The sequence below is a fragment of the Hyperolius riggenbachi genome, chromosome 6 (assembly GCF_040937935.1).
Source record: "Hyperolius riggenbachi isolate aHypRig1 chromosome 6, aHypRig1.pri, whole genome shotgun sequence".
NCBI lineage: Eukaryota > Metazoa > Chordata > Amphibia > Anura > Hyperoliidae > Hyperolius > Hyperolius riggenbachi.
In genome coordinates, this window is record NC_090651.1 from 161275890 (window position 1) to 161300369 (window position 24480).

General features: G+C 42.7%; 1 protein-coding gene across 4 annotated transcripts in view; it reads right to left on the reverse strand.

The window, feature by feature from the left end:
• Positions 1 to 24480, reverse strand: part of C6H1orf21 (chromosome 6 C1orf21 homolog) — a 167152-nt gene that overhangs the window by 79526 nt on the left and 63146 nt on the right. The gene's annotated exons all lie outside the window — the stretch shown is intronic.

Genomic DNA, 24480 nt, shown 5'->3' on the forward strand with positions numbered 1-24480 from the left:
GGTAAACAGCAGTTCAGCTACGCAGAATTGGGAGAAAGAGAGAAGCTCTCTGAGGTTTCCTTGACAATATAGGTATTTTTGTGGGATTATTTTGTGTGTAAGCAGTAGCACTGAAGGAACTTAACCACTTGAGGACCACAGTGGTAAACCCCCCTAAAGACCAGGCTTTTTTTTCATAATATGCCACTGCAGCTTTAAGGACAAGCTGCAGGGCCACACAACACAGCACACAAGTGATTTCCCCCCCCCTTTTCTCCCCACCAACAGAACTCTCTGTTGGTGGGGTCTGATCACCCCCCCCCCCCCCCCAGTGTTTATTTTTTTTAATCAATATTTATGTTGCTGTTTTTTCTACTATTTTTTACTTTATTCATTTATTTAAAACCCTCCCTCCCCCCAGCCAGCCAATCCTAGCGATCAGCTCTCATAGGCTTCACTCTATGAGAGCCGATCGCTCTCGTGTCCCCCAGGGGGACAGCCGTGTCACACGGCTGTCCCCAGTACAGCGCTGCTGCAGATCGCAGCGCTGTACATGTAAATAGATGGCGATCACGCCGTCTAACAGTCTCCCCAGCGGCGAATGCAGCCCCAGGACCTGACGCCAATTGACGTTAGGCAGTCCTGGGGTTACCACCGCGGCCACGCCCCATGTCATGGAGTGGTCCTAGAGTAGTTAAAGAGAACCTGTAAAAAAAAAAAAAAGTTCCCCTGGGGGGTACTCACCTCAGGAGGAGGAAGCCTCGGTCCCAATGAGGCTATCCCCTCCCCTGTAGCTGCAGGCAGTCCAGTGCTGGCTCCCCCAAAGTGTCCTGGAATCCTCCGTTGACAAGCCTGACAAGCACTGATTTATTTACCTTTCCTGGCTCCAGTGGGGGTGCTGTTGCGGCTCTCCGCATGGAGATAGGCGGAAATAGCCGATCTTCGGCGGGTCCGCTCCTGCGCAGTAGAGCGGCCCGACAGCAATCGGCTATTTCCGCCTATCTCTGAGCGGAGAGCCGATACTGTGCCTGTGCTGGAACTGGGAAAGTAAATATTTACATCCCCGCTGTTCGGGGAGCGTTATCGCCGCCGCCGTGGGACCGAGGAGGATGGGGGAAGCCTCAATAGGATCCGGAGGCTTCCCCCACCCGAGGTGAGTACCCCCCAGGGGAGGATTTTTTTCGTTACAGGTTTTCTTTAAATAATAAATAAAATTGCTTATTGCAGTATTCATTTATAAATTATTTAGTCAATGTTTGCCCATTGCAAAATCTTACCTCGCACCAATTTTCCCAGAACAGAAGATATGTCACTCTCCAAGCAAAATTTCCATTTATTGAACATGTATCAAACAGGTACAACAACAGCCCCAGTTTCACGTGCTAGGCATGCCTCCTCAGGACATACAGGGCCTAACACCTTACCCTCCCACCTGACTAATATACAGGTGAACACAGCAGCCCGCCCATTCAGGGAGGGAAAGTGATAGAATAGTTAGAAATCCCAAAACCTCTAAAACCTAGAAAAACTGCAGGACATCATTTTTAAATAAAGGCATTTGCCTCATTCCTCTCATTAAAACCCAGATTTCCCAAAAGCCTCAGCATGAGCAATGATTGTGGCCTCTCTTCTCAATAATTTATCATCTCTTGAACCACCTCTACTATCCCTATCTACAAACTCCAAGCCTGCAAAGGAAAGGCAATGGGAATCAGACCCAAGAACTTCTCTTACGTGTTTGGCTCCCACACCACTTTTGACTGATCTCTTATGCTGTAAAAACCTTTCCTTCAAGGGTTGGACGGTCTAATATCGTCCATATGGGCACCACACACAGTAGACGACAAACCTAGTTCGATAACTAATAAACTGTTTAAATTTCAAGGTAGTACCACCTATTTTTACACAGCCGCCCTTTACCACGGAGTGACAAGCGCTATGTCCACAGCTGTAATTTACTTCCCATTTTTTCAAGTAAATGCCATTGCCCTCGGGTGGCCTGGCAGATCTTATCAGCCAGAGGTGAATATTCGAACACAAAGTTAAATCTACGCTCTCCACATTGTCTTTTAGAATTTCTTACCAGTAATTCCTCTTGTGGGGCTTGACGGACTCTCTCAAGGGCTTTTAAGACTGATCTGGCCTCATAGCCTCTCTTATACAGGTGATCACAGAAATCCTCCGCCCGCTTCTCAAAATCCGCAAGGGTTTTATTGTTTCTTTTTAACCTTAAGAACTGCCCATATGGGATGGCGTCCTTGACATGTCCTGGGTGGTAGCTTGAGGAATGCAGCAAACTATTGGTTGCTCTCTCTTTTCTGTACCTTTTGGTTACTACCAAATTGTTCTCTATCCCCACTTTAAGGTCCAGGTACTCCAGTTCCCTGTCCCCAAAGTGGGCCAGGAACTCCATATTTACTTGGTTGTAATTTTTCCACTCAATAAAACGTACAAATTCCTCTTTGGCACCAACCCAGACTACAAGGACGTCATCCACGTACCTCCGCCACATTTTAAGAGGTCTTCGAAAGGGGTTGGTGGGGGACTAGATAGTCATCCTTCCAAACTGACAGGAATAAGTAGGGGCCACCAGGGTCCACATTGCCGTCCCAGAGATTTGTCTGTCCCATTGCCCATTGAACATGAACGCATTTTGCTCCAAGACAAAGCGCAAACAATCACAAAGGAATTCACAATATTCATCTGTGTTGCCATATCTTTCCAATACTTGGTGAATTGCCCGTAGGCCTACCACATGAGGACCAATTTTCATTCTTAAATTTATCAGAGAAGCCAGCATCTTTACTGCTGGCAAGATTAATTAGTGTGGAATGGTATTTTTCCCCTCTGTGAAGTGAGCAGGAGCACCATATGAATTATCTCCCATGGTGCTATGGGGCAGAAGGCTGCATGACATTATAGACACAAAGGGGAGGGGGAGCGCTCCAATAGTGCATTAACCGTTCTGATAATAAACACACTTTAAGATATTGCACTTACTATATTCATGTATGAAAAGTGCTCATCAAGCAACCACCAGCGAGTCCTCTCTAGCTGTTAAAAGCCTGGCCAGGGCTGACAGCGGGATGGAGTTTGGAGAGAGACGTCTCACCGGCGGGGGCTAAGCGCACAAAGCCGTCTGACGTCACTACGCGTTTCCACGTTGTCCACGCCTTCTTCTGGTGACCAGAAGATGAGCGCTTTTTATACATGAATATAGTAAGTGCAATATCTTAAAGCGTGTTTATTAACAGAAAGGTTACTGCACTATTGGAGCGCTCTCCCCTCCCCTTTGTGTCTTTTTTCATTAGCTACTGGTGCCACCCAGTTAAGGGAGCTGCTCCACACGCAAAACACCTATCACAAAGGGCCACAGTAGTTCATCACTCAGCGCAAGTTGTTTCCCCCCGTTCTTGCATGACATTATAGCCTAGGCTGAACATCGCTTGGAGGGCAGGGTGTCATACCAATTCACAGCAATATATATAGATACGAGAACCATTATGATGCTGAAAGCAGGATAATTAAGGGAAAGTGGGTATCCTGAATAATTTGTTATGTTTTGCTGGATTTCATTACAGTTTTTATTTTAACATGCACTTACATGGTTACAGAGAAGTGGGGGAGAGATGTAAGTCTACCAAGAAAGGAGTCTACACAGGAACTCTGAGAATCACCAAGAAAGGGTCTTCACATACATCTCAGATGAAAGGTGTAATTCAGTAAAATCACTTTGGATTTGGTCTTCCTGCTATAACAGATCAGACATTTCATGCACTGTACCCTACTGGTAAAGCACTTCTACTGTCCAGGAAGAATAAAATGCAGTTATTGTATACAATCACCTCCTATGCCATTCCATATAAGGGCAGGAGTTAAGGTCTCATGCTTTGTGTCAGTGAAAACAGAAGCATTTCAGTACATAAGTAGGTTTGCAGCTTTACTTACATGACACAGATTATGTGTACTCACTGATTAAGACAGTTAGTTCTGACATTAACCAAGCAAAAGATAACAAGATAAGCTGTACACAAGCTTTACAGGCTAAATTACATCTGTTAATAGAATCGCTGTCAGCTAGCGCTGCTACTATTTCAGATATTCTCATTGCCAAGAATACTTCAAATTCCCCACACATTCAAGATGAAGAAAAATATGAGCAAATTTAAGAACTGAAATTCAAATATGTACATGTCCAAGAATGATTCTTCTTCTTCTTTATCTCCTTTAGCGGGTTCCATGGGGCTGATTTTGCAAAGCTTGACTAACCCAAATCTCCAATCCATAGAAACCAGATTCTCATCTTATCTAAAGAAATCTGATCGGCTGTCATGGACAAACACTCCACATTCACTGCTATTTTCCTGTTTGTTCTCTAGATTAAAAATGAATACAACTTTTGATTTTCATGTCTTTACAGGTAGTCCTCGACTTACGAATGACCCGCCATTACGAACGGCTTGAAAATGTAATTCCGTGGGAACAAGCAAAAAATTCCTTGTAGTTTTTGAGAAAATTGATTCAAAGAAAGACATTGTTTTAAACCAGCAACATTACATTTTGCTGCAGCACACTAAGGCCACAGGGCGACAGAAGCAACACAGTGGGGAGGTGGGGGGGAGGCAGGGGTAGCACAGAGTGGGACACTGAAGGCATGGGGGAACAGAGGTTACAAAGTAGGGGACACTGGAGGCACAGAGGAGGTACAGGGGACAAAAATGGCACACAGTGTTCCGACTTAAGAACAGATTCAGGTTAAGAGTAAACCTACAGTCCCCATCTAGTTAATTAATAACCTCTCTGCGACTGTTTAACACAGGATGGCGGCCACAGAGTGGCTTCCTCGAGGAGCAAGATTTGAAGGGAACGAGCACTTGCTTGAGCGCGTGTTCCCTGCTGTCAACAAAAGCGAGGCTCCGTGATCAGCCTGCCAGTTGCAGTCGGAGCTGGCAAGCTGTGATTACATGTAAAAAGCAAATATTTATGTGTAGAGCACTGCGATCTAGAGCAGCGCTGTACGGAGAATAGCCTTGTCACTTAACTGACCCTCCTAACAGCTCACAATCTTATCACTATCATAGGCTAATGCCTATGTAGTGTATGTGTAGTTGTAACGATAATGATCAGAACGCCAAAGAAAATAACAAACGCGCTATCTAAACGTGGTCGCCGCACGAAAAGCGCAAAAGCAACAAAACACGTTAATGGCGCGATCTCCGCACGAGAAGCGCAACAGAGACAAAACACGCCAACCCTAACTATCAAATGAACCTAGAAACACAAACAAACAAACAACAGAAACGCTTGCTAATCGGCTGCCTTACCTCAGGCAACAGCAAGCGTTTGCTCCAGACAAACAGACAACAGGAACAAGTCAGATTCGATCCACTGCTCTTCCACAAGAGCGAGTGCGATCCATACACAGGAACAGGACTGAAAGAATCCACTGCTCTTCCGCAAGAGCGAGCGCGATCAGTACACAGGAATAGGACAGATAGGATCCACTACTCTTCCACAAGAGCGAGTGCGATCCGTACACGGGAACAGAACTGAAAGGGTCCACTGCTCTTCCGCAAGAGCGAGTGCGATCCAAACAGACAGAGTGGTCCTCTGTCCGCCGGCGACAGAACAATTGCAAAGGAAAAACAGAACGATTCGCTACCGCCAACCGCTGGTGACAGCGCAATCGCAAGAACAAGACACGACAGAATAGGCAGTACAAATATACACAATCCTGACTGCACTAAACAGGAATGCAAGGGGCACTCCCAAAGGGTATCTACTTTAAAGAGAACCCGAGGTGGGTTTGAAGAATATTATCTGCTTACAGAGGCTGGATCTGCCTATACAGCCCAGCCTCTGTTGCTATCCCAAACCCCCCTAAGGTCCCCCTGCACTCTGCAATCCCTCATAAATCACAGCCACGCTGATGACAAACAGCTTGTCAGAGCTGGCTGTGTTTATCTCTATAGTGTCAGTCTGCTGCTCTCCCCGCCTCCTGCAGAACTCCAGTCCCCGCCTGCATCCCTTCCCTCCCTGCTGATTGGAGGGAAGGGATGGGGGCAGGGACCGCAGCTATGCAGGAGGCGGGGGAGCAGCTGAGACTAACACTACAGATGTAAACACAGCCTAACAGCACGGCTGTGATTTATGAGGGATTGCAGAGTGCAGGGGGACCTTAGTGGGGTTTGGGATAGCAACAGAGGCTGGGCTGTATAGGCAGATTCAGCCTCTGCATGCAGATAACATTCTTTAAACACACCTCGGGTTCTCTTTAAGCTAGCAATAATAGCCAGCAATGAGCAGAGGGCTGAGACTCCAGGCAAGTTAGCAGGAACAAACCATCATGACCAGCAGGGAATTCTGGGAAGAAATGGCATTTATACTGCAAGCCATCAAAGGAAGCAGCTAAGCAATTTGCATGACAAGTGGATGCAAATTCCTCACCAGCAGAGCAACTCTGCAACTTGCAGAGTGAAGATAGGTCTCTTTTCCAGAGACCTGCAACACTCAGACCTAAAGAATGGTCAAAAAGCTGCCTGCCTGTGCAGACAGCTGAACAGATCATTACAGTAGTGTAGTGTATGTATCACAGTCTAGGGCTAATTTAGGGGGGGAGGGGGGAATAAAAGAAACAGGTTTTTTGTTTTTTTTGTTTTTTTAAAAATGATCATTTTTTCTTAATAATATTTAAAACAAAAAGATTGCAGCAGCAATCAGATACCTCCAAAAGAATGCTCTATTAGTGGGAAGAAAAGGAGGTAAAATTAATTTGGGTGCTAAGTTGTATGACTGAGCAATAAATTATTGAAGCTGTGAAGTGCTGAATTGTAAAAAATGGCCTGGCCACTGGGGGGGGGGGGGGGGGGAGGGGGAGGTATAAACCTCTGGGGCTCAAGTGGTTAACCAGGGACTATCTGTATAACAAATGTATCTGTTGCAACAGTTTGTTTTCAATTTTCTCTATTTAAAGAGGAACTGTAACGAAAAAACGGCCCCTGGGGGGTACTCACCTCGGGTGGGGGAAGCCTCAGGATCCTAATGAGGCTTCCCATGCCGTCCTGCGTCCCTCGGGGGTCTCGCTGTAGCCCTCCGTACAGCGGTGACGTAATATTTACCTTTGCAGGCTCCTGCGCAGGCGCTCTGGCTGCTTTCGCTCCGAAGGAGGCGGAAATACCCGATCGCCGTCGGGTCCGCTCTACTGCGCAGGCGCAAGTCTCCGGCGCCTGCGCAGTAGAGCGGACCCGACTGAGATCGGGTATTTCCGCCTCCTTCGGAGCGAAAGCAGCCACAGCGCCCCCGCTGGAGCCTGCAAAGGTAAATATTGAATTGAACAGTCGGCACAGTCGCCGGCTGTTCGGAGGGCTGCAGCGAGACCTCCGTGGGACAGAGGACGGCGTGGGAAGCCTCATTAGGATCCTGAGGCTTCCCCCACCCGAGGTGAGTACCCCCCAGGGGATCTTTTCGTTGTTACAGAGTCTCTTTAACATGACAGATGTCCCATGTGAGCAGTTTTTTATTAGAGGCTGTAATTGTACTGTTTAAGCCTAGAGGCATGGGATAGTGGCAGCCCGCTTGTGTCTGCAGCTTGTTTGGGTACTGTAACTTCCTGATATTACAATAGATCTTTTTACACACAATACAGTTTATGGCTACCAATTTCATTTTACACTGTGACAAAGACTCCAAACACAGCCAAAAATCATAAAGAAATATCTGCAGTAAGGGCCCTTTTCCACTATATGTACATAGGCGCCAACAGGATAAAATATGCTACAAAGTTTAAAACATTCGGGTGGCGGCGGTGGACCAACCACACCAAAACAGACACGATGCTGTCACTTCAGGTTAAGATAATTTAATTACATACTCCTAGACAAAACTGCAACGTGTTTCACGGGCACAATCCCACTTCATCAGGCAATAAACAACTGGAGTATCACACAGCTAAAGGTCCAATTAAAGCCTGGCACCTCTGTTTTCTTCTATCTACAGAGAGCGACATCTTAGTCCTGAGTGGGGACAGGCCTGTTCTCCCCACTTGCCTATACAGTGGTTGCCTAAGAGGTAACCCTCATTTGTGAGTATAACACTTACGTATCAATTTTCCTCCTGGTTCCAATACATACTACACTATATTGGGCTCTCGGTTTTCCGCTTCCTTTTCCACTAGCAATTGCTAGCGTTTGCGCTAAACGCTAGCGATTGCGATTCAGAAAAGTCCATTTTTTCCCGGCGATTGTGATTTTGCTATGCACTGCATGGCATAGCAAAATCGCGGCAATAATCGCTCCGCGGCCCGATCGCGCTTTTGTAAAAATCGATTCGCGGTAGTGGCAATAACCTACTGCGATTCCTATGTTATTTAGCACACCCTAGCGATTTTAAAATCGCTAGCGATTTGCGTTTTTGCGATTCAGCAATCGCAAGCGCCTCTAGTGGAAAAGGGTCCTAAGAGCAACAAGAGATCATGTAAAATATAGTATGGGCCCGAACAACAATCATGGCATCATCATCAAGCCAAGCTGATGATAACGACACCAAACGTTTATAGCAAGGTCGTAACATGGCAAATCTCCAAGATGCTACTGGGCATGTAACTTCTGATGCTACATGCAAGTGTACTCAAAAGAATTTATTCAGCATTAAAGTGTACCTGAGTGACATGTGACATGATGAGATAACAATGTGCATGTACATTTAAAAACATTAATAACCAGGCTGTTTCTTTTGTTTTATTTTGCTGCCTGAAAGAGTTAATTTTCAGGCATGCATGTGACTGCTTCTCTCGATGGTAGACGAGAAACTCTTGCTTTTCATGGATGCGCCTCAGCATCCAGGATATCGTCGATGAGTGCTGGCTTATTGATCTCACAGATTGCGATGCGACACTATTTATGAACCGACATTTGACATGTGTGTGTACTGTATGCCTCTGAGGAAGCAGTCTTTGACCGTGAAACACGTGTCAGGCAGTCCTTTTTTATGATGTGGAGTCCTGTATTGGTTCTTTTGCATACTTGTCCGCAATCTTGAAGAAATTTGGAAAATTGAAAAAAAGGAAGAATAAAAGACTGATTGTTCATTTAAAACCCCGTTATTTTGTGTGGAATGTATAAGACTGTGTTTGTAACCTGGTGCGATTGTCCAGAAGATTTGTGTCATATGATACGTGCTGCAAGTTGCTGTATGGTGGTGGTCATAGGAAATCGTTAACAACAGACTGTGTATGTAAACTGGTGCGATTGGCCAGAAGATTTGTTCTTTATGGAAAATGCTGCAAGAAGTTACATATCGGTGGTCATACGAAATCGATAAATAGCTGATTATATATACAACCTGGTGTGATTGGCCAAAAGATTTGTTATATGTGATATGCACTGCAAGTTGCTACATATTGGTGGTCACAAGAAATAGATAACAGCAGACTGTGCATGTAACCTGGTGTGATTGGCCAGAAGATTTGTTAGATAAGTGCTGCAAGTTGATACATATTGGTGGTTGCAAGAATTTGATAACAAACAAATTGTAGAAGTATACTGGTGCAATCGGTTAGAAGTTTTCGCTATTATGACATGTGGGAAATCGAAAGGGAAGACTGACAGTTGCTCACGAACAGGGGACATAAGAGGTTTTTTGGAGGTGAAATCTAAAAAATCTGATGGAAGCGGAGAAAAAAAATGGAGGAGACTCTTAGTGAATCCCTTGGGGAAGATGGTGAAATTGGTAATGAGTGTGTATCTACCAAAAGCCCTGCAAGGAAAAGGAAAACTTTGTCGGGTGCTGAGGAGGAGGAGGAGGAGGAAAGTTAGAGGGATCGAATGAGGTCTCTTCGCACATTGTCTGATATGGAAGGCTTGATTGAACATTTGTAAAAATCGTTTCATATGGAAATGTTGTAGTTTAAAAATGAAGTGATGAGTATTGGTCAGAGAGTAGCAGTTGTGGAGGGTAAGGTAGAAAAGATGGAGCAAACTGTGTCTGAAGTTTCTTCCCAGATTAATGTGCATAATAAAAAGTTTGAGGAGATGATGTCCCAATTGGATGATTTTGAGAATCGGAATCGCAGACAAAATATCAGAATAAAAGGGCTCTCTGAGAATGTTAATGCAGTTGATTTGAAAGAGTCAGTTATGAAGATTTTCCATATTCTTTTGAATAGTGACAGATCTATTGAGATTGAGAGAGTACATAGGTCACTGGGTCCTAAAAAGAAGGATCCTAAGAAGCCAAGAGATGTGATTTGCAGACTTTTACGTTTTGCTGATAAAGATGAAATTATGTTTAAAACTAGAGAAAAGGGATCAACTGACTTAGATGGAAGCTGTCATGATATAGCAGCTAGTTATGATGTTGGGATAATACAGGAACATATTCCATCATTTTCTATCTGCTGTATATTATGTCAGAGGTGGAGGTATGTCAGCCAGTCTGGCTTTGAAGGTATTGGCAGCTAGCTTCCTGGAGTTCTGTATGTACATGTAAATTGACTATATAATTGTCTGCTTCTAATTAGGAAACCCTTAATCAGACAGTGGCTTTGAAGCCTATACAGGTGGTCTGACCCTGTTGTCTGAATACTGTCTCAGAGGTGTATTGTGCTTGGGAGCAATTGTCACCTGGACTGGCTGCAGTATGCTTTGACGCAGCTCACACCAGCCTGAGCCAGGCATTTGCATATGACATCCTTCTGGAATGTTGAAAGCCTTGCTCAAGTTGTCACCTGGGGATGGGAAATCTCTGTAAAGATCAAAAGTGTACAGGAAAAACCTGGGAAGTTCGTATATCACAGAAGGGGGATGATAAACTGAACAATCAGGGGGCTCGGCAGACGGTGATGTCACACGTTGGGGAAATTGCATTAGATTATGGGACAGAACATTTATTGCCCGAGGCCCCAAATCGGGCTATAAAACAGCAGCTAGGAGAGTCACAACTCGTAGTTCCAGGAGATAGCAACAACGCTAGAACTTCCCCGGCTACTGGCCGGAACCGCGTTCTCCCGCAACAACGTTTAGACCTTCAAGTTGGTAACGTTTTGATCCCCATTTTATTTTTATGCAAATATCCTTGTGTGTATCTTTGTAACTTGTATCGTTGTAACTTTTACTTTGTAACTTTTTTACTGTTTTTGTAAATCTTTTGTATATATTATTTTCTGCATTTGTTATTTAATAAGTTTGACTTCTGCTGTACTAAACTAACACTCATAGCCTAGAAGAGACTGAAGTGTAACTGTGTATAAGTCCATGCCTGATTGTATGATTGAGCAACCCTACCGTATAAGATTGTAATTGCATTGTGTGTGGGGCGTTTGTCATACGTTGGCCTAAAGGGCGCAGCTGACCCAACGTACGAAAACACCAGTGTGAGTAGCTCGACAGCAGAGTGGCTAACAGTATTGTTCGGAACGACTGTTAGTGGTTTTGCTTCACTACAGTGTAAGATTGCAATGGTGCGTGTGTGTGTGTGTGTGTGTGTGGCGTTCCCGTATTCGGCCTAAAGTGCAAAGCTGACCCGAATACGAAAATGCGGATTGCGCGCTGAGCACTCGACAGCCGAGTGGAAGTGTCTAGCAACAGCTAGTGGTGGCAGTGAGAAGTGTTTAAGGGGTCCCAGCCTTGTTTGTAGCTTGACTAAGGCTGCTTCCCCTCTCGATCTGGTCAAACCCGCAGTCAGGAACCGTATACGCAGGCGTGCCGCGGGCCGGTTCCTGACAGAAGCATAATTGTTTTATATCCGGATTTGTCTTGGAGAACTTTAACGATCAGAAGGACAGTGAAACCTTTGTTGGAGGAATTAAGGAAAGCAGGAGCAAAATATAAATGGGGATTCCCTTTTAGTCTTACTGCAAGTTTAAATGGAAAATCTGCAACTCTGAGATCCAAGGATGATGTAAAAAAGTGCTGTGAGACTTTGGGGATACCATTAGTAGATTTTGAGGGTTGGGGAAGTTCTGGATTTAATGTATCTTTTTCTCAGCAGGATAGATGGGAGAAGAAAAAATGAATGCAATATGATAAAATAGTAAAGGTTGTTTAAATAATAGTATGGTAGCTTGCCTGGTGGGGGTGGGGGGTATGCTGATGTGCCTTTTCAAATCCCTAGGAGGGGTCTCTGAGGGGATGGAGACAAAGAGAATGGGGTTCTCTGGCGGAGGGTGTCCTGAATGGACAATTGGGTTGTTTTTTCTTTTTATGTTGTATTTTTTTTATTATTGTCTTTTCTATGTTATTTTTCTTTCTTTCTCACCTTCTAATCTCCTCTTAGCATTTAAGGGAATATGGGTTAGATGTCTCAGAAGGGTGACACTTTGAGGATTCTCTCTTACAATGTTAAAGGTCTTGGTTCTCCAGTTAAGAGGGGAAAATTGTGGATGGAGTTGCATAGACTTAAACCCCACGTTCTTTTCTTGCAGGAAACTCATTTTTGTGGGGATAAGATGCCTGGTATGCCCTTGTCCATATTTGATAGATGGTTTTATCGAATTCCCATATTAAAAAAAGCTAAAGGGGTGGCGATAGCGGTGAGTAAGTCTTGTCCATTTGTACTTTTAGATAAAAAGAGTGATGAGATGGGTAGATTTATTTTTTTGAAGGATCAATTAATGGGCCAAGTGTATACTATTGTTAACATATACGCGCCTAATGAATCACAGGCTACTTTCTTTAGATTGGTGTTTGAACAACTTGAAGGGTTCAGGGGGGGATGTATGGTATTTGGGGGGGATTGCAATTGGGTCTCTGAGCCTAAAATGGATGTGTGATCGGGATCTAGGAGTATTACGGCTATAGCTAATAAAACTATTAAAAAGATTTTTCAAGATGCCCATTTTATAGATGTATGGAGAGCACTTTTTCCTTCTGTGAAGGACTATTCATTTTTTTCGCAAGTTTATAAATTTACACAAGGATAGACATGCTGTTCTTGGACCAATTTTTTGGGATGGAGTAAAAGGGGCAGGAATAGGGAATATAACTATTTCAGATCATGCCCCAATATGGGTTGATTTTGATTTGATGGTTAAAAATAGGCGTGACTGGCATTGGAGACTCAATTGCAATCTTCTAGATGATATAGAAGTTAAAGATAATGAGTTAGTATGGACAAGGGCATAGTATGGTCGGCCCATAAGGCAGTGGTAAGGGGGGGTCTTTATTTCCTTGGGAGCCAAGAAAAAGAAAGAATATAATGGTAAAATTAAAGAACTGTTATTGGAAATAGGAAAATTGGAATTAGTGCATAAGGGGTAATTAGATCAGAAGGCCCTAGATGATTTGAATAGTGCAATAAATAAATTGTCAGAATTATTGGAGGGCAGACTTAAGGAATGGTTTGATCATGCTAATAAGAGTGGGAAATGGTTGGCAAGGGCATTAAAAGGACAAAGGAAAAGTGCATATATTCCTAAGACTAAGGATAATGGAGGGGTTGTTGAGCTGCAGGCACACAAAATAGCAAATGTTTTCAAAGAATACTATTCTTCATTGTATGGGCTTCCAAAGAATGGGTCTAAGGATTTTGATGTGGAAATATTTAGAGGATTCTGGAATGGTCAAAATATCACAGGAAAATAGAGATATAATGGAAAAAGAGATAAGTGAGGAGGAGGTGTTAGCTATGAAGGTGGGTAAGTCACCAGGTCCCGGTGGTTTTTCAAAGCAATATTTTACCAATTTTAGTGATGTGTTAGTGCCTCCTATGTGTAGATTCTCTAATTCCCTTAAAGAGGGTAAAGTAGTGCCCAGGGATGTATTGGAAGCCCATATAACAGTTATACATAAGAGTGGAAAAGATCCGGCTTTATGTCAAATGTACAGGCCTATATCCTTATTGAACTTAGATATAAAAAAATGTTGCAAAAATTTTACTTGAGAATTAAGCCATGGCTGGGATTAGTAGTTAAGGGAGATCAGGTAGGTTTTGTGCCAGGGAGGGAGGGGAGGGATAATGTAGCAAAGGAGATAGCATTATTTAAGTGGCCTTTGATGAAAGAAGGTTCCTATGATGGTATTATCAACTGATGCGGAGAAGGCATTTGACAGGGTGAATTGGGAGTTTATTATGTCTGTTTTAAGATATGTGGGATTAGAAGAGAACATGTTAAAATGGGTGGGTGCACTTTATTCGGGCCCAACTGCAAGGGTTAGAGCGAATGGAACCCTGTCGGATGCCTTCTCCTTGTCGAATGGAACGAGACAGGGTTGCCGCTTGTCACCGGTTATGTGATGATTTGCTCAGCTGCCTGTGCAGGCAGGCAGCTTTTTGACCGTTGTTTTGATTTGCATGCTGCAGGACTCTGGAAAGAAGAGCTTCTGTCAGTTTTGCAGCTTGTGCTTGCAGAGGAATTTGCATACGTTGTCATGCAAATTGCCTGGCCACATTCATTGGAGGCGTGTACTATAAGTACTATGTCTTTCCCACAATGCTTGGCTGTTCATAAGGATTTTGTCCTGTGTAACACTCCTGCCGGGAGTGTCAGCCATGCTCTTTGTTTGAAGTTCAGCTTAGAGTAATTCCTGAATCTGCGCTAGGCAGGTTTTCCCTAGTGCAGTTAGGATTGTATTATCTGTTTGTATGTTCTGTTGCCATTGTCCTGTCCCAACGGTGGTCGAGAGGAAATGGTTCTGATCTCTGTTCTTGGAGTATAGCTGGTGCAGCGGTTGCTACCAGCTATCTCTTCTGTTCTGTCTTCTGGGATCGCGCTAGCTACTTTTTGCTAGCGCTGGGGATCCTTCTGTTCTGCAACTCTGTCTCCTGGGATCGCGCTAGCCACTTTTCGCTAGCGCTGGGGATCCTTCTGTTCTGTCTCCTGGGATCGCGCTAGCCACTTTTCGCTAGCGCTGGGGATCCTTCTGTTCTGTCTCCTGGGATCGCGCTAGCCACTTTTCGCTAGCGCTGGGGATCCTATCTCTCGCTTGTCCCTGTTTTCGTGTGTCTTGTCTGCTACGCTTGCTGGAGGCTCAGTGAGGTAACCGTTAAGCAAGCGTACGCGTCCTCTGTTTCATGTTTGTCTGTCAATGGTTAGTTAGGCGTGCTTGTCTCTATTGTGCTTATCACGTGGAGACCGCGCATAACCGCGTGCACTGTTGCGAATGAGTGCGGTGTCCGCGGTTAGCTAGCATTTGTTATTTTCCTTGTTATTCTCATTGTATTATTTGCTGTGCCTTTGCTAACCTCGTATTCTGTTCTGATCTGCCTTGTGTCACGTCTGGCGATCGCGTTCCTATTTCATATCTGCTGTTGTGTGTGCGCGGTCGCGGGGTGGCGACTAGATTGGCGCACACACATACAATCTGTCCCTTTGCTCGTTCTCATTCGCAATCGCCTCTCTTGCGATTGCGTTCTGCGCTTCGTACAAATTCCTGTCTGGCATTTGTGGAGGTACAGAGGATTGGTTCCTCTGCACTCCCCAGCGCCATCTGCCGACAGGAATTTTCCCTCTACGGGTGCGTAGCACCTTTTGCTGGGTGCCTGCAAATATACGCTTGTGGAGGATTTCCGCCGTATCAGCGCACGCGTTGTGCGCTGATCACGGAGAAAGTTCCACAATCGTTACAGGTTATTTTTATTTTGACCTTGGAAGTTTTTTTTGTGCACTGTTAGGAGGTCTGGAAATATACATACGGTTAGAGTTGGAGGTGTGGAGCATAAGATTTTGGCATTTGCAGATGATATTTTGTTTTATATTTCGGAGCCTCTGGTGTCTCTGCCAAATTTGGTTAAGGAAATTGAGAGATATGGTATTTTTTCTAACTTTAATATGAATAAATCTGAAGCACTGAATGTGTCATTGGCACCAGGGGTTTTGAATTTGGTAAAAAGTAATTTTTCCATTTCCTTTTAGAAAAGAGGCAATTAAATATTTAGGAATAATGTTACCTAGTTATTTGTCGAAGTTATACTCTTTGAATTATCTTCCATTATTAGGTTCAATTAAAAAAGATTCGGAGGGATGGAGAGGAAAAGGTTTTTCATGGTTTGGGTGTATAGATATTGTTAAAATAAATATTTTGCCTAGGTTGGTATTTTGCATGTCCATGATTCCAATTTGTGTGCCTGCCGCTTTTTTCAGGTCTCTTAAATCAATCCTTATCAGGTTTGTATGGCAGAAGAAGCCGGATCTAAAACTTTATCATAGAGCTTGTGTAATGGTAAGACTTTTCGATTGGACGTATGGGGGTGGAGGTAAGAGGTGGGTAGATATTGAAAAGGAATTAGTTAGATTGGATTTGGCAAAAGGCTCCCAGGGAAATTTAGAGATCTACCAAGATGGACACCCTCGTGGACTAAAAATGTATTTAAGGTGTGGGATGTTGTTAATAAAAAGGTGGGTTGGTCTGTGGGAATTTCCTTGATGACTCCTTTGGGGGGATTCTCCTTTTTTCAGCCAGGGAAAGAAAGGTTTTTTTTTTTTTGGATCCTGAGGTGAGAGGGGAGGTGTAATCTTAAGAGATATTATGAATAATGGAGAAATTAAAACTTTAATCTGGTTGCGTGAGGAATATGGTACATTTCCATTTGATTTTTGGAGACATACTCAATTAAAACACTTTTTGGTGGAGAAGGGGAGAAAACTTTCCATTTGTACTGTATCAGAATTTGAGAAATTATTTGTGAACGAGGCTCCTCCCATGCATCTGATATCATGTTTATATAAAGAGTTGAATACATTGAGGGAGGGAGAATTTCCTAAATATTTAAGTGGATGGGAGGAGGATGCTGGCATCTCCTTAGATGATGGGTTTAAAAGAAAAATATGTATTTTGGCCCATGCTACATCAGTTAGTTCTAGAATAAAGGACATTAACTTTAAATGATTGACAAGATGGTATAGAACACCAGATAGATTGGCTATAATGTTCCAGGGGGTGAGTGATAGATGTTGGAGGGGGTGTGGAGCAAAGGGGTCTTTAATGCATTTAGTGTGGGAGTGCCCAGTAATACCAGGTTTTTGGAAGGGTGTGTTGAATTGTATTAGGAAATTATGGGAAGAGTGTGGAGATTGGGATCCAGTAAAGGTATTGCTGCATGATACATCTATATCTATTGGTAAATATAGGAGATCTTTTGTTCCCCAGCTCCTGATTGCGGCTAAAAGTCTAATCCCAGTTAAGTGGAGATGCCTGAGTTCTCCAACCCTGAAATAATGGGCTGAGAGGGTTAATATGGTGAAGAGTAGGGAGAATCAGATTGCTTTGCAGCAGGATAGAATGGAAGCATTTAATGTTAAATGGGTAAAATGGAGTGAATTTCAAGATACTAAGGAGTACGGAGATATGGTGGAGATATAGGGGAAGGAGCTTCCTGTAATTAAAAATGATTTTTTTTTCTTGCTTTTGTAGTACTTTGGATGGTAATTGGATCTTTATAGAAGGGATCTTTATAGAAGAAATTCTAATTATGTTGAATTCTTTGTGAGATTGTTGATTTAAAGATTGGGGAGAGTAGAGGGGGGGGAGGGGGTCTTTATGGGTTTTGTTTATTTTGTATTTTGTAATTTTGAAAATTGGAGAAGAGAATATGATGATATGTTGTATTGGAATTGATATGAGAGCTGGAAATATTCTTACTACTTCAATAAATTATATATAAAAAATAAAAATAAAACATTCAATCTACTTTGTAAATGTTTAAATATAAAAGCATGGGGTATCTGAAAAAGTCATTTTTAGGAGTAGCAGGATAAATACAATTGTTTATTTCATCAGTTTATTTTTACCCCGGGGTCACTTTACAGGGAAAGAGTGACACCAGTATTGATTTTGTTTATATGATGCACACATAACTCACCCATTTCCAATCTTTTTTTGTATTATTATATAATGCTAAAATCTTCTGGGTGTTTTAGTCATGTCAATATCTGCCTCAGAGAAGCTTGCAGTGTAAGATTTACCATATTAACCTCCCTGGCATTCAATTTCCCCAGGATTTCTGTGCAAAAAGTGGTTCAATTAATTTCAAATAATTTGTAAGTATTTTTTGTAATCAATTTTTTAAATATTGAATTCAATACAGGTTGTTGTATTGAATTCAATAAAAAAATTGTTTGCGGCTAGATGTTGATGACACGGCGTGACCCTGGTGTCATCACACCGATCACCGTGGGACATGTCATCGCTGAGGGAGAAGCAAATGGAAGAAGGGACACGGAAGAAGTGGCTCGGGAAGCTATCAGAGGTACGTGATGAGAGATCAGCACACAAAAGGTGAGTATAAGACCCCACCAAGTCTCCCCCATGTGCATGGTGCAGGATGCGCATTGGAAGCTGAGCTTCCAATCAGGGCAGTTTCTAAGCTTAAATGCTCCAAGGGGAGGGTGTAAAATTGCATCCCCACCTGAGGGCTTGAAAACATTATTTGTGATGCAGTATTTAGCCCCTCCCCCAGTTTAGGTAGCCAGGTACAGATGCTGCAGTATAGTTAGCCAGGTATAGGCACTGCCAGTATATATAGCCAGCTATAGGTGTCACAGTATAGGAAGCCAACTATAGGTACCGCCAGTATATGTAGCCAGCTATAGGTGCTGCAGTATAAGTAGCCAGGTATAGGTACCGCCAGTATAGGTATCCAGCTATAGGTGCCACCAGTGTATGTAGCCAGCTGTAGGTGCCACAGTATAAGTAGCCAGGTATAGGTGCCACCAGTATATGTAGCCAGCTGTAGGTGCCACAATATAAGTAGCCAGGTATAGGTGTAGCCAGCTGTAAGTGCCACTGTATAGTTGTCCAGGTTTAGGTGTAGCCTGCTGTAGGTACCACAGTATAATTAGCCAAGTATAGCCAGCTATAGGTGCCACAGTATAATTAGCCAGGTATAACCAGCTGTAGGTGCCACAGTAAAATTAGCCAAGTATGGGTATAGCTAGGTATGGCAGGTATGGGTATGGGCAGGTATGGGTATGGCCAGGTATGGGTATGGCCAGGTATGGGTATAACCTGGCCTTCGCATCAGTGCTAAAGTCACACCCCCGCTATGCACTATAGACTACCCTAGGGCATGCGCCTGCTGCTGGTGGTAGACGATTATGTCCACGTCACTCCCGGCAGTCCGGCGGGATGGTGGAGCACAAGGAGACCTTCGCTGGATCCCGGGGAGTGGTAAGCGTGACACTGTGACCCTTTCATCTAGGATATAGGAGGCCTGATTGGACATTTGAAAAACTGAATCTTTGCTCAAATGGTTAATCCACTGACACATCAGACACAGCTGTTTGTCCCGCTTATTTACATTTACAGATCACATGTCTTAGCTGAAGTAGCACATTACAGGTAACAAGCAATCATAAAACTGTCTCAAGTCAAACTGTGCCTTTCACTTACTCGCTTACCAGCTGCAACATGTTGTCAAGGCTGGAGATTTCACCAATGACTAACCTATTTATCTGCCGCAGACCTTGTACATAGAAGCTTATAGTTAGTGGGGCAGAATTAGGAAATAAAATCACTTTGCTCAGACAAAAAAAAATAAAAAATAAGCCTCATTATGATCCTTCCAGCCCGAGTTAAAAAATAAATAAATAACAGGATAAAGAACAGTTACTAGCAAGTAAAACTTACTTTTTAGATCAGATTTAGAGTGGAGACACACATTTTTATCATTAAAAAGTGCCAGACTATTATAGAATGCTAAAATATAAACATGGAATGCAGATGACTGAATATTATAAATGTGTGTGTGTTAATGGCAAACATTTTTCAACCTCATCACTAATGGATATTGTTAGACAATAGTGTCACAGTTTCCTGTCAGTCAATGGGTTAGGCCAGGTGTTAAAATGGGCCATTACTCTTGCAGGAAGGTGAACTGTTTTATAGCAGCTGTACTCCAAACACAGTACTGAGAATACTGTTGCCAAGGTGACGAAGAGCAATGTGAGCTTTAGAAAATCACAGCCCATTTTAATTACATCGAATTGCAAATGGGACTTGTGCAACACCAATCTATATTTAAGGCAATTTAATAATACTTATTAAACTGGAATCTCCATTTAAACATGTTTACCTGTATTTTGGTATCGAATTGCAATTCTGTTGGCAGACACTGCATTAAGTCTAATACTCGCCAAGCTAGAAGGAAGTGTGCAAATACGAGAGAAAATACTCAAAACAACCTGACAATGGATGTGTACATATTAAATTATATTGCGTGCTGATGCTTGCACTGCTCCTTCGGGCTCAAATTCCACATATCTGTGAGGCGTCATCTTACCAGGCTATTGGCTCGGTTTTATAGCAGGTAAACAGATGACGATGTGCAAATCTATGTGAAAGGTAAAGTGGTTATCTAGGAAAAAACACTTCTTAGTAGTGTTGAGAATGTTAAACTGTTTTTAACAGTTGTAGCTGCAAAGAAATCGGTCTAGATTGTGGCCATGACCGGAACTACAATATTTCCGCTGTATTAGGACACCCACCTTTACCCACCATTGCTGCTAGCAAGCATCCAGGTGTGATGAAGTAGAATGTGCCTTTGGCAGAGCAGCTGAAATCAGCACCGCCTTATGTCAGATTTTCCCCATTTTTATATTACAGGCTGAAGTGGTAATGTCTGCTCCAGTCTTTTTCTTCTGACCAGCAATCAGCAGAGCATGTGGAGTTACTCATTTGTAGTTACATCCCCAAAATGAGATGAACCCAGAATTTTCAGACTACACATTCAGGACCATATTTTTAAACCACACCTGAAGTGACATAAACACTGGTGAGATAAACATAGGTGCATGTAGTACTTAACCCTACTAAGAAATTGGCTTAATTCCTTTTCTGTTTTCCAGTACAACAGGTAAAAAAAAACAAAAAAACTAGAGTTATCTACGTAAAAGAGTTTGTCAATTAAGTATGTTTCCTGAAAAGTAAATAATAGCCACTCAGCTATATCTGAGTGAGAGGGGGATTCTGAGAAGGTTTTAGTGCTGGGAAGTCCAATATTTTCCATTCAGCAAGGGAAAAAATTGACACAACTGCTGTTTAGAATGAGATAAAGACATTAGACTCTGTTCAATGTTTAACCTCCCTGGCGTTATGATTATTTGCGGCAAAGTGCTAGCTGCGTGTTTGAAACAAAAATTATGCAAATCGGCCCACCAGGGCCTGAGCAATCCTCTGCGGCGGCATAGCCTGAACTCAGCTCGGGATTACCGCCAAGGAGGTTAATTTACCTTTTGTAAAACACATACATTTATTCATCTCATACGTTTATATTTACTTCACGTTTGCTTTAAAATGAGAAACCTTTACAATGATTTAAACTCCTTGAAGTAACCTTGTGTAACAAATGTACTGAATAAGTTAAATGTATGGACAGATATAAGAAGTGATAACAGAGGCATATCTATAAATCAATGATCATAGAGCCCTGCAACCAAACTTATAGAGAGGTGTAGGTGTCTTAGGTGTCTTTGAGCAATTGCACCCTCCCCCAGGAATATGAATGGATGTGGCAATGTACTCTACTATAGAATATTCAATGATTGGAGAAAGGAGATGATAGCTGCTCCCCAGAAATGCAGTCTTCAGGAAATCTGTGCTGGACAGCTGGTCTGCTAAATATGCAATTATAATCAACAGTCCCTCTCTTGCAAAGGCTGGTGGCCAGTCATGTTTCTCCTTGCAGGGGAGTAACTCAGCATTTTTTTTCTGAACACTGACTTATTTCGGCAACACTAAACACAAGATCCCTGCAGGCAATGTATGTATGAGTAAATAGCAATGTTAACCCCTTGCACTCACAAACAAGCGATGAATGTTAGTGAGTCTGTATGAATGTACCATATGAGTAACTTCTGATTAAGCCAGTTGCCACACTACACACATCCTGCACCACCTCTCGCTTATGTATATGTACGCCAGCGGCGAGCTGGGCGCAGGGTGGGCTGAATGACGGCTCACATTGCTGACGCTCAAATCCCTGGCGGTGTTAAATACTATTCCCCCTCCAAGTCATAGCAACTCGAAGGGAGAGGTAATTTTGTCCAGCAATCAGTGGAACCCTGAATTACCCTTATGCTACCTGCACAGTATAACATTACTGCTATGGCGGCGCCTATTTTTATCGTTAAGGGCCATGTGCCTGGCAGTCCCATGGGGAGATAGAGACATACAAAGGCAAGTTAAGATAAACTGGTATCTCACCTGCTCCTACACCCCACATAACAAGTATGATCAGCTATACCTCTGGCCTCATAGCAGTTGTTGCACATTACTGCATATATTGCCCACATTCTTATTATTATTGCGGCCTGTAGGCTCATGTTTTAAATCTCTAATAAGTACATTAACTTTATGCTTTTACTTTTTCAAGTGAGAATAACTGATTGCCCTGAAATGTTCTGAAATAGTAATTATTGTAGATCTTTTTCATCACCAAAATAGATGTAGGTTCTTCCAAGGCTAAAGAATGCCATGTCTACCCTCACAAGAGGTAATTATTAGGCTGCATCGCAGCTCCCAGATTACTGCCTCTACGCTCACCATGCTAATGCCTACAAGGAGCAAGACTTGGAAGACTAGCACTGGGGTAGCCAGTTGAAGTGTAAAAGAGCAACAGAAAAACAGGATGAAGCAAGGTTTGGAGGAACAAAGTGTAGCATCCAAAACACAGAATAGCTATCATAAGAAAATAATTGAATACAGTGCTAAGGGCACAGCAGGGACATCACTAGAACCATTATATTGCATAGATCATCACAGTGGAAAGGACAGCAGAAACTGCGAGGAGTGTTGACAAGCGGTAGATGAGGTAAAGTGATATGGCTACCTGCAAAGTCGTGCCCAACTGCTACTGCCTACCTACTTCAGGAGCTACCATTGTCTCACAATAGGAACATCAGGGATCATCCAAGGGGAGTATTGTGGTTTGTATTCAAGTAAGACAATCAACTAAAAGCATACAGATTTTTGCATTTAAACCAACCTCTATTACATGTATCTGGCACTTACTTCTACCAATGAATGGGAACTTTCTATACTTAAAGGGAACCAGAACTGGTTATAATTATTTAAAATAAACACATGATGTACCTGCAAATGAATATTACATACTTACCTCGCCTTTATTTCCTCTCAGAAGCTCACCATTTTCTTCTAATAATGATCCCTTCCAGTTCTGACAAGATTTTGTCAGAACTGAACTATATTAGTTGCTATCAGTAATATATCAGTTGCTGTCAGTTATAGCTGAAAGGACAACTGATGTGCAAGGTAATGTCCATGTTTCCCTATGGCTCACATGGGCGATATTACAGTTAAACAGTGTGCTGACTCAGAAGCTGTTACGGGGTCATTGCCATTTTTAAAATGGTGGACAGAGAAGTCCATTACAGTGGACTAACAGGACACGGGAGGGGAGAAAGAGAATAAGGAATAGACTACATGGTAGGTATGACCTGTGTATGTTTATTTTGACTTTTAATTTTCAGTTCAGGTTTGCTTTAATTATGAAAAAAGGGGTACAGTAACAAGAGAAAAAAATGAGGTAAAAAAATTGCAATAGATGGAAAAGCAGCAGTTCAAATTTGTAAAATGAGTATCCTAGGAAGTCTAAAAAACCACAATGTGCCCCCCCCACTTACATACTGCCACTTTGGTGCAATGGTCAAGACTTACAGCACCGTCTAGTGGTAGAAGGCAATTAAATCACAAAAATTCTGTCCATCATACTAATGGCCATTGCTGGACTGCTGACACTAAGAAAGCATGTGTTAGTCAGCCCACTGTATCGGCGGCCAGTTGCTAGTTAGTATTGCAAGACATGGTGACTGCAGCATAAAAGAAATTCACTCCTGTACCAGATTTGTTGCCTCTTATGCTGCGGGCTCCTCCACACATTTTCTATATAGTCTGTGTCACAAATCTAGGCCTGCATCTTCTTCTATGCTTGGCACTTATTTCTATTCAGGATCACTATGAGTATAGTCTGTCTTGTTGGCTTGTAAAATACTCCCGTCATTTAATTGCACACAGAAGCTATCAGTGGAAAATTGGTGCTGCGATGGTCAATTACGATGTGTTCTACACCTGTTGATAAAATATTTACCGAATGAAGCACTGACAAATGGCAAATGCAGCGTTATGCTTGTGCACATCTTCTGTTCTAATTAATGAGGCCTTTACATTAAGTGCTGGGCTCCCCAGCGAGCTATTAGCAGAATTCTGCAGGCTGCATTATAATTTGGTATTACATTTTCTATATTCTATAACCTCATAAGTGAAAATTACTTATGAGTAAATTTGTGTAACACATTACAAAAGCCAATAAGGCTTTAATCAAAAGAAATAATTAAATTTAGCGGCTGAAAGAAAAAAAATGACAAACAACTTAAAAGCTGTATTCAGACATACAATAATAATTTTCCGACCCAATGGTTTAATGGTTAAATCTGCACGCTTAGTTTCCCTTGTCTTAAAGGGTACCTGAACTGACATGTGACACGGTGAGATAAACATGTACATTACAAACGGTGCCATTCCTACATAGAACTATGCTGTGTTTCTTTTCTTT